The following is a 10896-nucleotide window of genomic DNA, read 5'->3' on the forward strand; positions in this document are numbered from 1 at the left end:
TGTGTCTAAATGACAGCTTGCGCAAATAATAGATGCATTTTCATATACAGCAACACCTGTTCATAATAAATAATGATACAATATCCTGATTGTTAAAATGTGATTGAATGTCAAGAATGGTCAGGTCAATAATGAGTTTTGATACAGAATAAAGCTGCCATGATGTCGATGTCTGTTTGCAATTTATACAACAACAGTTATATTCTTTTTGCTCTCTATCGATCCTGTGTCATGAAATATATCAATAACAACAAAAGAACATCATTATTACATAACAGAATTAGTCTAACCGATAGCTTTTAAATGTTTTATACAGTACTGCGTATGGAGCTGTATATCTGCTGTAAAAGTTTTGTTTGAATTTTAAGGACAAGAAATAAATATGGTTACCGTAGTAAATGTGTTTAAAAGCTATTTGCGGATGCACAAAATCTTTGCTAAACGGATCACATTTAACGGGCTGTTTAGGATAATTGATTTATTTGTTCCGGAATATTTTGTTCTGTTTACGTACATTATTCATCTTGGTTAAATAACAAAGATATTCTGTATGTTACAACTCTTTCGGGAACTGACCAAAGGACTTTGGAACCAATATTATTTGACTTTTAATAGGGTTATCAAAATATTTCCTAAGACAAAGCTCTATACCCTTTAGCAGTCAGACGAATGCACTTATCTCATGGCGTAGATATGTGCATGATGGACGTTTTATCTTCTGTATCATACACTTTTATTCCCTGATGAATGAGATGATACGTGAAATGTGTTCTTGCTCGGGGGAAAATGCAAAAAAGGTCTAAGATTCAATATTTGCTGTAATGCTTTATGCTTTAACATCACGCACTTGGAATGTTTGTCTTATTATTGAGTGACAGATATAAACATGTTATAATGACATTTGTCTATCCCGTTATACACATATATGCAAAATATTTGAATATTTAAAATTTATACCAGATGTTTTCTTGACAATAAGGTCTGACCTAATTGTCAAGAAAACATCTGATATAAATTTTAAATATTTAAATATTTTGCAGAACCCGCAAGTAAGAACTACAACTACTGGTAAAAAATCTTTCAGGTATGCTGCACTTGCTTTATGGAATACTCTACCTGACAATTTTAGAAAATGTTCAAATTTTGCTCAGTTTAAAAAGTTAATTTCATCCTGGAATGGTAAACAGTGTAAATGTATTGCTTGCAGCTAATTTCTATTTCTTTATTTACTTCACCTTTGTTTATTTTTCTGGGTATGAACATTTTTTGGTCTCATTTATTATTTAGTTTCTTTAGTTTTTGATCTTTTTTGCTTTAAATGTGTTCTTGCATGATTCCTGCTTATGTTTATATTATCATTTAGTTTCTAGATAGGATGTTGCTTTATTTGTGATTTTTTTTTTGCTTATCTTTCCAGCATGACTCAAGCTAGCTGTTAAATGAGTTCAACTGTTGACTTACATGTATGATCCCTTCTGTCTTTGTGTATTTGTCCAATAACCCATAGTCTTTCATATTTAAATTATATATAAAAAATAATGTACGTTTTTTAGTATTTTTATTTATTTATTTAACTATTCATTAAATTTCTAATTTAATCGGTTTATTATTGAACTTTAAGTAAAATTTTTAGATACTAGACATTGTAAGCATAGTTTAATATACAAGCTAGTGATGTAGAATTGGGTAAACTATCATTTTAGTTTTTTAGCATATGATTCATTTTTATAAAAATATCTAAAAAGGTCTATTTTATGTATACATCATGTCTAATCAATTTTTATTGTAGCTGTTTTATCTTTATTGATCTTATACTTTATGTTATATACAGTCGGTTATAAAAGCTTCTAGAGCTTATGTTGTACTGTTGAAAACTTGCCGACTTGAAATAAAACTTATCTGATCTTATCTTATTAAACTACCACGTTTCCTGCAAGGAAGTAGCCATTTTGTAGATATGCATTATGGGAGTGTTCACATGGAAACCGTTAGCAGCCGATATCGTTGTCGTCTACAAAATGTTTAAACGCAACAAAAGTGCGAAATTGAATCTAATGGTACTGATTTTTCTGTAATCTAATATTTTATCTTTCTTTTTGTATCATAGCAAAGTTTTTCATGTAAAAGTGGCTCAGTGACCAATTTTCAGTATCTTAATCAATGTGACCAAATATTTTGGTCACTGTGACCAGACGAAAATGGTCACTGACCATTTCTTTTTGGTAAATGACAAAATTGACCTGTTTTGACCATTTTTGTTGGTCAATTTTCTTGATTTAGTATAAAAGGGCCGAATTTTGGTAATCTTGGTCAGAATCTGCTTGGAAATTGTACTGTAAGCTTGTTTTGCTTGTCATCAGATGCTAACATGGAAAAAGCTCTTTACCCTATTAATGTAAGCAACATTAACTATTTTTAGAGGATTTATATATACAGGTCTACATTTTAAAGATTTAGAAATACTTTTTATCTCTAGAAAGATCGTTTTAAGAATTACCAGACTGTTCCAAGCCTTATACTGCTCTGAGATGTGCATATTTTTGGGACTTTTTTAAAATCTACTTTGATGATAAGTCTAAGCTAAACAAGCTGAGTTAATAATAAGTCTTATGAATAGTTGAATTTTGGATACATTTAAGTACACTTGTGAATTGCTAGAGTTCTGAAAGCTGATACAAGATTCAAGATTTTTTTTCAAGATTTTATTCAATCAAACCAGAAGGTCATACACCCATGTGGTACATATATTACAAATAAATTTTGAACAATATATAATATTACAAAATATACATGCATAATATCTGAACATACCTCTACATGTATCTAGTATATGTACACAATCATTTTAGTTTCTTATATATATGTGTTCATAAATTTCAATAGAAAGGGGACATAACTATACATGAAACGCAAATTCACATTAATTTGTGTTATCACCCTTGCACTGAGGCGTATTTATAATATAATTTATCAAATTTTCGATTAGTGAGACTTTCTAATTATGTGTCATATATTATCTACTCATATATTGTTGTAATCATTAATATAACTATTTTGCTTCAAAAACCCATACAATTCTGATTCTGAATAAAAACTGTATCATGCATACGAATAGAGACTAACAAATTACACGTTTTGAATATTGTTTTGGTATAATAATCGCATTTGCTGTTATATATATAATTTTTTTTTAATGTTGTCGAACTGTATGAGTATTTTAGCTTTACCGACAAATAACGAAAGAACGAAAGTGGTAAAACTTTGATTTGAATTGAACTTAAAAGCGTAATAATGATGAGCACATAAAATGCGTATAATATGTGACTACACCCTTAATTTGAAGTTTCACCCGAAACGAAAGTTGTGAAACTTCAACACAAGGTATCATTTTATTTAACAATTATTATCTCATGTAAAGAAAGTGAGGTTTACATAATAGGGTATAATTATTCAAACACGTCATACACTACATTATTACTTATATAAAATATATACCATATCAAATCGGTAATAACATGAAAGCATACACACTAAATACTGCATTTCTTGTTACAGTGAAGTAATTTTAGCATTCAAAGCATTAATTACCATATAACACAGTTTTTCTCAAAGTAAAAGCCTTTTCAATATACAATGATAAATTCTTAAGGATTTGCTTTTTATCGTTCATTAACAATTCTATAAATTTTTGCATATTTGGTCGCTTCCAGTAATATTTTGGGATGAATTGTTTTCTCAAATCATGATACAAAGAACATTCTAAGACAAAATGGTACTCGTCTTCAAGTATATTGCATATATTACATTTCCTTTCAATAACTGGTGTGCTCGTAGGCCTGGTCCACCGACCAGTCTCTATACATAATCTGTGCGAAGATAGGCGTAAACGTGACAAATTTATACGATATTTATTAATAACAACAATATCTAAGTACGACTGAAAACTATGATTAGCAATATATTATACAATGAGGCTCTGCTTGAATCATTTAACCTACCAGACCAATTTTGCAAAAATTGATCTTTTATACGTTGCTTAACATTTAAAAGAAATAATTTTTCATCACCTATTGTTTGAAACAACCATGCATCATGAAAACCAAGAGTACATAATACGTTTCTCGTAAGTGAACACCAATTTTGTTTAGTTGGATTTATAATAACATCATTATATAACATATCATATACCTTTTTACAATATCTATTGTCGGTTTGAATATAATAACTTCACCCAGTATCTAATTATATTATAATATCTAAAATTCTGTAGTGGCATCCTACCTAACTCTCCATAGATAAAGTCATTTTGTGTACTTTTCTTAACATTCAATAGACGTTTGCAAAATTGCATATGTAATCTTTCAATTGATAATCCTTTATTAAAGCCCCATACTTCACTACCATAGTTAAGAATTGGCAAAATTAGTTTATCGAACAATTCTATTCTATGTCTAACGGAGATATTTGTAAATTTATATAATTATTTATTCATTTTAAAAATTGCTTTTAAAGCTTGTCCAGAAAGTGTATTTTGTGTTTCAGCAAAGAACCGCCTACTGTAAAGACTAAACCAAGGTTATTACAAATGATTTAACAATTTCTATAACATTTCCATCGTAATAAAATCTTAAGTCATCTGAAATTCTACCACCTTTTCTAAAAATCATAATTTTTGTTTTTGCTGCATTGACCACTAATTTCCATTTCTGACAATAATCAAACAACAAATCAAGATTGTTTTGTAACTAAACTATTGTTTGCAAAAATCACAATATCATCAATTAAAAAACATTTTAAACATGTTAACATCTATCCCTTCAACATCATGTTTAAGGTACATATCTTCAATATCGTTAAGGAACATAGAAAATAAAAAAGGAGACAAACATTCTCCCTGTCTAACACCCAATGTACATTGAAAACTATCACTTAAAGTGTTTACAATATTTTACTCTAGACTTTACCGATGTGTACATTGATCTAATTATATTTAATATATTGCCTCTAAGAACCAAATGTGATTAATTTTGTCCATAAATTGTCCCTGTTACATAATCAAAAGCCTTACTAAAATCTATAAAAGCACAGTACAATTGTTTATTGTTATTTATAAAATGATTTATCAATCCATGTAAAACAAAATAAATTATCAGTAGTTTCTAAATTAGACGAAAACCTGCCTGTGCTTCAATATAAACACTATATGTCTCTGCCCAGTCCGTTAAACGATTATTGATAATTCTAGTAAATAATTTACCTAAAGCACTGAGCAACGTAATGCCTCGATAATTATTTTCATCATTCATGCTTCCTTTTTTATGCAAAGGTATTATAAATCCTTCTGACCATACGTCTGGAAAATGTCCGACTTGAAAAATTTTGTTAAAAAGTGTTAACAAATGGGGTATCAATGCCTCTTTACCATATATAAACAATTCATTAATATACATATCTGGACCTCACTTTTGTTATTGCTTAATTGTTTAATAGCGTTTGATAAATTTTCATAAGTAAATGGCAAGTTCAAGCAAGAAAACATAACATTAAACTCCTCACTTTCATATCTTTCTATTAAAATGCAACACATCTTCATCCGGTGAAAAAGGGGATCTTCAGGATTATTTACAGATTTGAAATAACGCTCAAAAGTTTCCATAGGTATATTAGCATCTTTAACACCAGCACAGTTTTTTAACATTTTCTAATACAACCTTGCATTTTTAAATTTAGCATTCACAAGTTTATTAGTTTCTTTTTTATCAAAACAAATCTAGCATTACGTAAACATGACTTATATCTAGACCTTACGTTACCATGTTTACACGGTTAGCCTCAGATTTATCATTTCTATACAAAGTCAGCGCAGCGTAAAATGCCCGCTTAATATCATCACATTCTTGTGTGTACCACTTTTGATTCGTATCTACATAATTAGTATTTGATCTTTGGTTTCCAACATTACGTTTAAATAAAGGTGAGCACACATCATCCATAATACTAGCAAGATACATATATGATATATGTTTGATGTGTGACATGATTATTTGCTGATAATTATATGATGCAACTGTGTTGGAATTATTATTTATAAAACTTATTAACTGTTTAATAAAGCGTTTATTGTGTGTTGAATAACTGGAAAAGAGTATTACTTTATGTTGGGCCATCCCCAACAAGTATAAGCCGGAAAATAGTATTACTTTATATCGAACCATCCCATCAAGGTAATTGATAGAATTCAAGCCATCAAAAGGCCCTGCCTAACCCTTAGGGATTACTTCAAATTGCGCACTAAATAAGCCACCCTGACAGGCCTTCCCCTAGCGCGCAACAATATTATCTTTATTTTAATTATTATCATTATGATTATTATTATTATTATTACTATTATTATTATCATTATATTTATTATTATTTTATTATTACTATCAATATTACTAATAAGTGTATCATTAATTTTAATAAAATAATAATATGAAAGATTGCTTCGTATTTTGTTAATATATCTATGAAAAAGGAAAACAGCTATTGAAAATAGAAAAGAAACGGTACGGTTTACAGAAAAAAAAACTTTCTTGGCTGTAAGTACCATTGCCACATTTAGATACAGTAGTAATCCTTATTAAAGTTGCACGTGTACGTGATCAACGTGCATATTAATATAAAACTATTCTCTGGAACGGTTTCCCGTTAATGATTTAATTTTCAAAATTTTGTTTTGCTCTTGCTTTGTCCTGAAATACTCGTTATATGTTACAATGAAAGGATTAAAACGGATAGAGTATTCTAATTTGAGGCAAACATTTATTATATGAATTCGTTGGCTTAATATCAGGTATGAAACGTGTGTGTTGTTGTACCTGATGCAAGCGCGGTGGTATTAAGATAATATCTGACATATTAAATGCTATGAAAACATAGCACGAGGTTGTGTAACATTTTCTGCGAGAGAAGAAAATAAAATGTCATACAATTTTTATAAATTGATGAATGGGACAACAAATTATAGAAAAGATTGTACACCAATACAATATACAAAAAGCAAACCCATTTTATTATGGCAGCTTAACGTAAATCGGTGGGAAAAACAATAAATTATAATAAACTTACTTAAGGTAGACCATGGGTAATGAGAACCATAAGGAAGTGTAAAATTGACAACATAGGACAGTTATATGTCTTCAAGGTCACCTGTATGCAAAATTGAAATAAAATTTACCGTGTGGTTTATGAGTTATGGATACATTTCTGAACAATAGAAGGGCTTATTTTCAGAAATGAGGAAACTCTAAATAATCTGTAATTACATCATTATTATAAAAATGTTTTTTCTATTGCCAATTGTTAAGAAACAAATAATAACATTCTGGTAACAGATTCCACAAGCAAAATGTTTGTTTCTAAACAAAATGTTCTTAATATGTATAAAAAATGTTTCCCTGTCCCACCTACTTTAAACACTTATTTAGCAAAATTTAATAAATACCTACAATAATAATATAATTTTATTCAAACCCTTTCTTCTTCCAGAAGGGATCAGAGAGATACATAAATAATGTTAAAAAGAAAAAAAGAAAGAAACAAAGTTGCCCCTTCTGGGGTTTGAACCCACGCCCCTCAATTTCAATGTAGTTTGCAAGCGATTTTAGCCTATTTGAATACTCTTCAAAGTGGAGGTAATGCATTACCCATGGTTTACCTTAAAGTAATATATATACAAAAAATATATTTTGTTGAACTGAAAAAATAAACAAATACCCTGGATCAATATATCTATCTGTAAACAAGTAATCAAGATTGACCACATACATGCTATCAAATGGAGAATAAGTAAAAATGTGGAAAAGATTGCACATTGCGCATTTTAATATATAATTACTTAAATGCTATCGTGACACTGTGATATTGGCAATATGTTCATATGGCGCTATATCTTAAAACTTATTGTTTTCGTTAGTACGGTTATATTTAAATCATTGTACAAACATTACATCAGAACTGGCGAATTACTAAGAGCAAAACTATTCAACAACTGTTTATAGTTTTACATTGAGAATGTGCTATGTTTTGCAGGAATAAATTTCTATTTTTGTCTGAAGATGTCGATAATGACGATACAAATAAAACATAATTTTGAGTACTTTTTAATTGGCAATAATTGCAATTATAATCTCTTTAAAATGCAAGGAATATTGTCGGTTGCATTTCACTTGTTATATTAGTCATGTGAACTCATATTCTGCGTTTTATAAATATTATTATGTAATGGTTTTGGGACCTTTCTGTTGAAAATGTGTCTGAGTTAAATCGTATACATAATTATATATACACAGTGTGTTAACTGGAGCTCAGGTATGAGATACCTGCACTCAAAAGCATGTCCATTGATTGCCTCATTTGTTTGGGGGTTTACTTATTGTGATGACAGAGAAAAGGATACTAATATAAAGATCATAATCAGATGCTCGTTCATTAGGTACTCTTTTCTGGGGTTTCATATTGTGACAACAGGGCACGTGTTCTTACTTTGCCTATGCTACAACAGAAAGAACATCAAAACATTCGGCAATCTGGTGTATACTTGTAAATCAGATAGCCTCGTGTTTCGATGCTCTTTCTATTAATAAAAATATTATTTCAGTATGCAGATTTTGTTTTTGAATTTTTTTTTTTAAACAACTGGTTAATATAATTCTACAATGTACATATATATCATTCTTTCGTATAACTTTGCTTAATAACAAATAGAATGCTACATATTAATTAAAAAGACAGACAAAATGCATTTGTACAACATTAATAAATATAAATGAGCCGTGTCACGACAAAACCAACATAATGGGTTTGCGACCAGCATGGATCCAGACCAGCCTGCGCATCCGCGCAGTCTGATCAGGATCCATGCTGTTCGCTATTAGTTTCTCTACTTGTAATAGAGTTGGTAAGCGAACAGCATGGATCCTGATCAGACTGCGCGGTAATACCGGTATATACGAAACTGGTCTCTTCAAATAGCCTGTGTGTAAATATTCAGATCAGTCTTTTTTTCAGAACTACCTTTTCATTGTGTAAAATGACAGATAACATGCAACAAAAGATATATTTAATTCTGGTCATATTTTTATAAACGTAAGTTTGCAGATTTTTTATTCTATTTAAAGTGTTTCACTTGATAGGTGTAAAAATATCACATTTTTATTTAAAATAAGAGACTTTTGATCTTAGCAGTGCTCCTTCAATGGTTCTTTTGAAATACATGTGTGTAAGGTAAGGCGTTAACTTCGGCTTAATTGTACTAATCAAAACAAATTTTAATAAAGTATGTGTAACATATGCAAGATTTATGTTTACATTGCAGAACGATTGAAATGCAGTGCATGACTTTACAAAGAAAATAATATGCCTTTACTGTATGTCGTTTTCACATTTTAAAAAGCAGATATTCAATTAAAAAACAACAAATTATAAATAGTGTTGACATGTGCAGAATATTCCTTCTACCAGCTGTGTAAAAACAATTTTTCGCATGCACGATTTAATTATTTTTGTCCCGTTAGTCTTTGTGTTTAATTTTTTCTTAATATTAGTCTGGGTATCTTTGCTTATTTAATTATGCAAACGGTTGAAGAAATAATGTGTTGCTTTTATTCGTTGCAAAATTTGCATAAACAATGTCAATCCATAAGTTTTTCAGCATCCAAATTGACAGATTGACAAGTTACACACATGTTAACATACTTAAATCTGATCAATTTCCACCTTATAAAACTACAAAAAGATGACAACAATTTTCGTTTGATATTCATTACATATCCAGCACACTATATCTGTAATTTACATGATAAATATAATACGCCATTCAGTGTGTTCTTGCAAAATTATTAATGGAAGATGCCTGAGCCTCAATCTGTGCGTTAATACGTTATATATTGCTTTAATCACGCACACTGTATGTTTAACATCGACTGACACTCTTTACAAAATTGGAATGTCAAAGCAGAACTTCCTGGTGACAGATTACAAAGTTTTCTTAAAATAGCAATAAAATATATGTCAATTGTAAGAATGACATTCAATGTTTTGTAAAATATTCAATCGATTCTTGAAAGGAAATTGAAATAGAATTAAAAGATTTTAGCAATGCAATGTAAATGCATGGTGATGCAGCAACATACAGTAAAAACATTATCACAACATAAGCAAAATCACAATAAGTGTAAAGTTTTTAATAATGCAAATCGATATGTAAATATTGTCCGTAACTATTAATGATATATACTCAGTACAGATATTATAAATCATATCATGTATTTAATACGAACGTTATTGAACGACGCTGAAAATATCACCAAACCAAATGTCAATTTTATATAATGACACTGGAGGGATTAACAAACCCAGGCGTCTTTTTTAATCATTTGTATGTTTTATCGTGTTGCAGCAAATGCTGAACACAATACATAGTGACTTTATCCAGTGTTTATTGCTTAAATGTGATGGTATAAATGTGTCCATGGACATTTGGACACAAATGAACCATTGTAATTCTTTTTTAGTCTGTTGGGTACAAACATATTTTTGTATTGCGAATTGTTCGACATGAAGATATATTAAAATCTATGACATTTATTGTGACATTAGTCCGATAGCCGTTACTTGATACAACGTTGCATTAGTTTTATACATATATGAAAAGAAACTTAGTAAACGGATTGGATGTCTTTCAATCACATTAAGCGAATTAAATAAATATCACGTGAAATATCAGTTTTCATTATCAGATGTGACCGTTTATCCGTGTATTTCAGAAGCAGTTGAATGGAAATTGTTCTTTTCAATCACATTAAGCGTATTAAAAAAATATCACGTGAAAAACCAGTTTCTCTGTTGTCCTAT

Source organism: Ruditapes philippinarum, unplaced genomic scaffold, assembly GCF_026571515.1.
Source record: "Ruditapes philippinarum isolate M1 unplaced genomic scaffold, ASM2657151v2 ctg3638_1_1_1_1, whole genome shotgun sequence".
NCBI lineage: Eukaryota > Metazoa > Mollusca > Bivalvia > Venerida > Veneridae > Ruditapes > Ruditapes philippinarum.